Source organism: Megalopta genalis, unplaced genomic scaffold (assembly GCF_051020955.1).
Source record: "Megalopta genalis isolate 19385.01 unplaced genomic scaffold, iyMegGena1_principal scaffold0114, whole genome shotgun sequence".
NCBI classification, from domain to species: Eukaryota; Metazoa; Arthropoda; class Insecta; order Hymenoptera; family Halictidae; genus Megalopta; species Megalopta genalis.
In genome coordinates, this window is record NW_027476183.1 from 380,001 (window position 1) to 386,443 (window position 6,443).

Below are 6,443 nucleotides of genomic sequence, written 5' to 3' on the forward strand. Positions count from 1 at the left end.
TTCCCGTAGAACCAGACTCGCGATTGCGTTGACACACACATCATAGCCACACCAATAGAAGAGTTTTAGGACGGTAACCCGGGTGGGGTGTTCTTTACTCAGAATATGTGCAACATCGGATCTATATAGCCATCGATACAATTCGTACACAAATGTGTCGTACGAAGAGAGAGACTTTTTTTCCTCTGGCAACATAACGGTAAGAGACATCCTTCCACACTCATAGGTTCCACTCCCTGGGGCTATGATATATATATACATATAAATTCAAATTCGAAGCAACGGTCACAATTCTACTCTATATTTTTGCGGGTTATGTGTTCTTTCGTTCAATTTCTTTCATGCGTTCGTTCGATCTCTGTACACAGTCTTCACATAGGACAGACTCGTGTAGTACGCTTTCGTGGGTTAAACCCATCTCGTTTCATTTCAGGCGACGTCGGGAGCGCGTTGAAAATGTACCAGTGAAATCTCGATAGTTCTACGGATACGAATCGTCCCGAAAAAGATTTTGTCACCGCTTCGAAGCGGTGTTTCAGACGGGCGGACGTATATAAAACATATACGACACACGACACCGCCTTCCACACTCACGCTAGTTCGAACACGATTTCCATCTCTCTCGAAGACTGTTAGACGTACGTAAAATTTCTCAATATTCATAGGACCGCGACAAACGCCGACGAAGCGCCCATCATTCGCTCGTACGTATATAGGCAACAAGTGCCATCAACGCAAGCAGTTTATAAGTACGTAAACGACCCTCAGCCAGGCGTGGTCCAGGAATTGTATCCGTGGACCGCAATGTGCGTTCGAAATGTCGATGTTCATGTGTCCTGCAGTTCACACGTTGACGCGCAATTAGCTGCGTTCTTCATCGACCCACGAGCCAAGTGATCCACCGTTCAGGGTAATTTTTCCCTTTTATTCTCTCATATATATATAATGTGTATTTGCTATCCACCACATTTTTGTGTTATATTTCGGAACAAGCCGATACCCGAAGAGCTCCAACCAGCGCGCGAAGGAGATTCGGGAGTCGTCGTACAACGACATAATTGTCCCTTAAAGAACGAGATATTTCCGTCGAAACCATATATATATGTACGAGCAAATCCAAAACCACTGTTTTCTTGCAAGTTCGACGGTCGGAGCGAATAGAACATTGAAAAGCCTTCTATCGAAGAAACACAGAGAGTATATCACCTCCAAAAACGACGGGGATATGGATATTCAAACTGGACAATTATCAACCCGATACTGGATTCGAAAAGTTTCTCTCTCCTTTCGTCGTTATTTACACCGGACGGACTCACGGCCGGCTCTAGCTGGGTGTCATATATATATACGTCCCACGCTCATGCTGCCACTAGCGCGCAACAGAGTAGGGTGTCAATGACAACGACACAGCATTGAAACGAGCTACACAAGCCGGTCTCTCTTGATACCAATGTAAACGAGCATTAAGTTATCTTCAGACTGCCCGATATTTTCGTCCTTTGGACTTTCCCAACGATTCCTTTTTTTCTTTTTTTTTTACACCACAGCGAAGACTTGAGGAAGCGTGATTAGCACGCTCGCATCCCTCCCTGTCCTACTACAACTGTGTGTGTGTGTGTAAAGAAAGAAAAAAGAATACATTGGCTTTCTCTCTATCGAGAAGATGGCCTACGCAACGCAGATCAAAGGCCTAATACGTGTAATATAATACGCGTCTGGCCGTGTATAAATCACGCACGAATGATCTGGTCGGGCCCAACTCTTCTCGTACGCTTATTTTTCCGTGTTGAGGCACTATCATAAAATCACACAAACCCCAACACGTGTGTGTCTTGGAAGGAAGATGGCCTACGCAACGCAGATCAAAGGCCTAATACGTGTAGTACACACGTCTGCCGTGTAAATCACGCACGAATGATCTGGTCGGGCCCAACTCTTCTCCACCACACCACATCCCAACTTTGTACATTTTTATATATTTTTGTGCGTTGGGGCACCTTCATAATCACAAACCCCAACAACACATATATCTCTCTCTCTTTGAAAGATTTGTTGTGGCCTACGCAACGCAGATCAAAGGCCTAATACGTGTAGTACACACGTCTGGCCGTGTAAATCACGCACGAATGATCTGGCGGGCTCAACAATATCTTTTTTTTTTATATGAATTCTTATCCACAAACTAATCGAATTCATTTTCTCTCCTCCTCTCCTCTCTCTTTGAGATATATTGGAACATTGTAATGATCCTTCCGCAGGTTCACCTACGGAAACCTTGTTACGACTTTTACTTCCTCTAAATAATCAAGTTTGGTCATCTTCCCGGCATCATCGGCAATGCCGAAACATTGCCGCGCACCAGTCCGAAGACCTCACTAAATCATTCAATCGGTAGTAGCGACGGGCGGTGTGTACAAAGGGCAGGGACGTAATCAACGCGAGCTTATGACTCGCGCTTACTGGGAATTCCTCGTTCATGGGGAATAATTGCAAGCCCCAATCCCTAGCACGAAGGAGGTTCAGCGGGTTACCCGGGCCTTTCGGCCAGGGAACACACGCTGATTCCTTCAGTGTAGCGCGCGTGCGGCCCAGAACATCTAAGGGCATCACAGACCTGTTATTGCTCAATCTCGTGCGGCTAGAAGCCGCCTGTCCCTCTAAGAAGATTTGTTTGTACGTTGGTAGTAAAAACCCCACCGGCAGAAGCCGAGAGCCTTCGAGATACCATAATTACGTCTATTTAGCAGGCTAGAGTCTCGTTCGTTATCGGAATTAACCAGACAAATCGCTCCACCAACTAAGAACGGCCATGCACCACCACCCACCGAATCAAGAAAGAGCTATCAATCTGTCAATCCTTCCGGTGTCCGGGCCTGGTGAGGTTTCCCGTGTTGAGTCAAATTAAGCCGCAGGCTCCACTCCTGGTGGTGCCCTTCCGTCAATTCCTTTAAGTTTCAGCTTTGCAACCATACTTCCCCCGGAACCCAAAAGCTTTGGTTTCCCGGAAGCTGCCCGCCGAGTCATCGTAGGAACTTCGGCGGATCGCTAGCTGGCATCGTTTATGGTTAGAACTAGGGCGGTATCTGATCGCCTTCGAACCTCTAACTTTCGTTCTTGATTAATGAAAACATTTTTGGCAAATGCTTTCGCTTCTGTCCGTCTTGCGACGATCCAAGAATTTCACCTCTAACGTCGCAATACGAATGCCCCCATCTGTCCCTATTAATCATTACCTCGGGGTTCCGAAAACCAACAAAATAGAACCGAGGTCCTATTCCATTATTCCATGCACACAGTATTCAGGCGAAGGTAGCCTGCTTTGAGCACTCTAATTTGTTCAAAGTAAACGTACCGGCCCACCTCGACACTCAGTGAAGAGCACCGCGATGGGATATTAGTTGGACCGCCCCGTGAAGAGCAAAGCCCACCGGTAGGACGTACCACATAATGCCAGTTAAACACCGCGAGCGATGAACCGACACTGTGACACACAGATTCAACTACGAGCTTTTTAACCGCAACAACTTTAATATACGCTATTGGAGCTGGAATTACCGCGGCTGCTGGCACCAGACTTGCCCTCCAATGGATCCTCGTTAAAGGATTTAAAGTGTACTCATTCCGATTACGGGGCCTCGGATGAGTCCCGTATCGTTATTTTTCGTCACTACCTCCCCGTGCCGGGAGTGGGTAATTTGCGCGCCTGCTGCCTTCCTTGGATGTGGTAGCCGTTTCTCAGGCTCCCTCTCCGGAATCGAACCCTGATTCCCCGTTACCCGTTACAACCATGGTAGGCGCAGAACCTACCATCGACAGTTGATAAGGCAGACATTTGAAAGATGCGTCGCCGGTGCTATAAGACCATGCGATCAGCACAAAGTTATTCAGAGTCACCAAAGCAAACGATGGACGAGTGTAAACACCCGCCACCGATTGGTTTTGATCTAATAAAAGCGTTCCTACCATCTCTGGTCGGAACTCTGTTTTGCATGTATTAGCTCTAGAATTACCACAGTTATCCAAGTAAATTTTAGTACGATCTAAGAAACCATAACTGATTTAATGAGCCATTCGCGGTTTCACCTTAATACGGCATGTACTGAGACATGCATGGCTTAATCTTTGAGACAAGCATATGACTACTGGCAGGATCAACCAGGGAACTATACAATATGTATATATAAAATGGACAAAATTTAAATCCTTTTCCATCGTCGCCTGTTTCATATATATATGTCAGGTCGACACACCACTTTTCTCTTTCAAATATGTACAAGTTTTGCCACATTCCGCGCTTGTAACATATCTTCTTTAACGCTCAATTTCTTTCATTTTTCTACCATACAGATATTTTACCGTACGCCCAAAAACGTACGTATTATATTTTTGTTCTATCATAAAATCACATTTTTCTACGTACGCCAGCTTCGTACGTTTCTATCTTTGCCTTCATAAAATCACAAGATAATTTTATCTTCAAGAGTCTCGCTATTAACATCTTGTAAGATAAATGTACGTCCCAGCTAAAACGTACAAATACTTCAAGTTAAGTAATAATATATCATCGCTATTGACAAATTTTTAAGATCCAAGACACAGTTCTCTCTATATGTTTTAATATTTTTTATGTACTCAAATATATTCAAAGGAAAAAGTACATGGGTGATGCCATAGTCGTGGAAGCGCGTACGCTCACGCTGATCTTCTGACCGCCGGAAGCACGAAACCTCTGATCTGGGCAAAATCGGCAAGCCGAGGAAGAACGGACAGGACACATGCTGGACTGGCGAGAAAGCGTGTTCTTCCGCTCGCGCTAGGCATTTCGATTTCTGACACCTCTTGATTTAAAAAATCAGTTTTTTGATAGTTTTCTCTCTCCACTGGGCTATTCATTTTAGCCACAGTTTTCAATTGGTACGATTTGCTTCCAAATCTTACAGATGCATTTTAAAAAATTTTTCCATCGCTCGGACAGAAGAGTCGATTGCTCAGTGAGTACGAGTATACATACAAAGTGCATACGGGTAACCAACCCCGTAGGGCTTGCCACATATGGGCCATTCGGTCAAAGACACCGACCCGTGGCCACGCTGTGTGGAGAAAAGTCCGTAACGTAAACGGCACGAAACAGTCAGGACCGAAGCCCCGAAGGAGCTCTGAGACAGCTTCTCGACCGAGATCGTAGAATTGGCCCAAAACCCGCTCTGCTCCGTCCGCCTCGCACGGACCGTGTATCTCTTATAGATACCGAACGGCCGGCAAGGACGCCGGCGCCGCCGGCCGAATAGCACGCGCGCTTATGAGTGTAAACCGCCGCGGCAACAGACCGCCCGGCCGTGCTGTTGTAACATAGCGCGTGAACGAACGAAAAAAAAATTTATAGTAAACATTAAAATAAATTACACTACCGTAAACTAGACAAAAAATTACACATTTTTTCCCAATATGAAAATTTTCACAAACTTTTCAAAGTCCCATCGCATCGAGTAAACTTTTTTAATAACGCTTCCGCACGATTCTAAATGCTTAATCCATATGTGAAATCGTTCACTGATCACGAATATCGTATTTAAAAAAATTACAAAAATTTATTTTTCAAAATAATCAAAAAAAACCGAAAAATCACAAGAGTAAAGTACCATTATTTTAAACAACATGTCGTTCTAAATGCTTAATCCCTATGTAAAAAAGTTATTTAAGCAAGAATATGTAATTGAAAAAAATTAGAAAAATTTATTTTAGCCGTAAATCGAAAATAATGGGGACACCGGAGCTGTTCGAAGCGCCGAGACGCGCCGCGTACGGCCGAATATTTTCAAAGTCCCAACGTACCGATCAAGAGTAAAGGACCATTTTCCTACATTAGATTTCGTTCTAAATGCTTAATCCCTATGTAAAAACGTTAGTTAAGCAAGAATATCGTATTTTTAAAAAAATCTAATGATAGGATTTTCCAGAAAATTGGAAAAACCGAAAAATGTCAAGAGTAAAGTGCCATTTTCTGACATTAGATTTCGTTCTAAATGCTTAATCCCTATGTAGAAACGTTAGTTAAGCAAGAATATCGTATTTTTAAAAAAATCTAATGATAGGATTTTTCAGAAAATTGAAAAAACCGTAAAATGTCAAGAGTAAAGTGCCCTTATTTTAAACATTATATCGTTCTAAATGCTTAATCCCTATGTAAAAAAGTTATTTAAGCAAGAATATGTAATTGAAAAAAATTAGAAAAATTTATTTTAGCCGTAAATCGAAAATAATGGGGACACCGGAGCTGTTCGAAGCGCCGAGACGCGCCGCGTACGGCCGAATATTTTCAAAGTCCCAACGTACCGATCAAGAGTAAAGGACCATTTTCCTACATTAGATTTCGTTCTAAATGCTTAATCCCTATGTAAAAACGTTAGTTAAGCAAGAATATCGTATTTTTAAAAAAATCTAAT

The 6,443-nt window shown here is 43.4% G+C and overlaps 2 non-coding genes across 2 annotated transcripts; both read right to left on the reverse strand.

Annotated features, from left to right (window-relative positions):
* Window positions 1–758: 758 nt before the first annotated feature.
* On the reverse strand, window positions 759–913 carry LOC143262328 (5.8S ribosomal RNA). The gene has a single exon (XR_013036170.1). It is a non-coding gene; the product is annotated as a 5.8S ribosomal RNA (ribosomal RNA).
* Window positions 914–2,241: 1,328 nt separating this feature from the next.
* LOC143262343 (small subunit ribosomal RNA) lies at window positions 2,242–4,162 on the reverse strand. Its single transcript, XR_013036185.1, has one exon. It is a non-coding gene; the product is annotated as a small subunit ribosomal RNA (ribosomal RNA).
* Window positions 4,163–6,443: the final 2,281 nt, after the last annotated feature.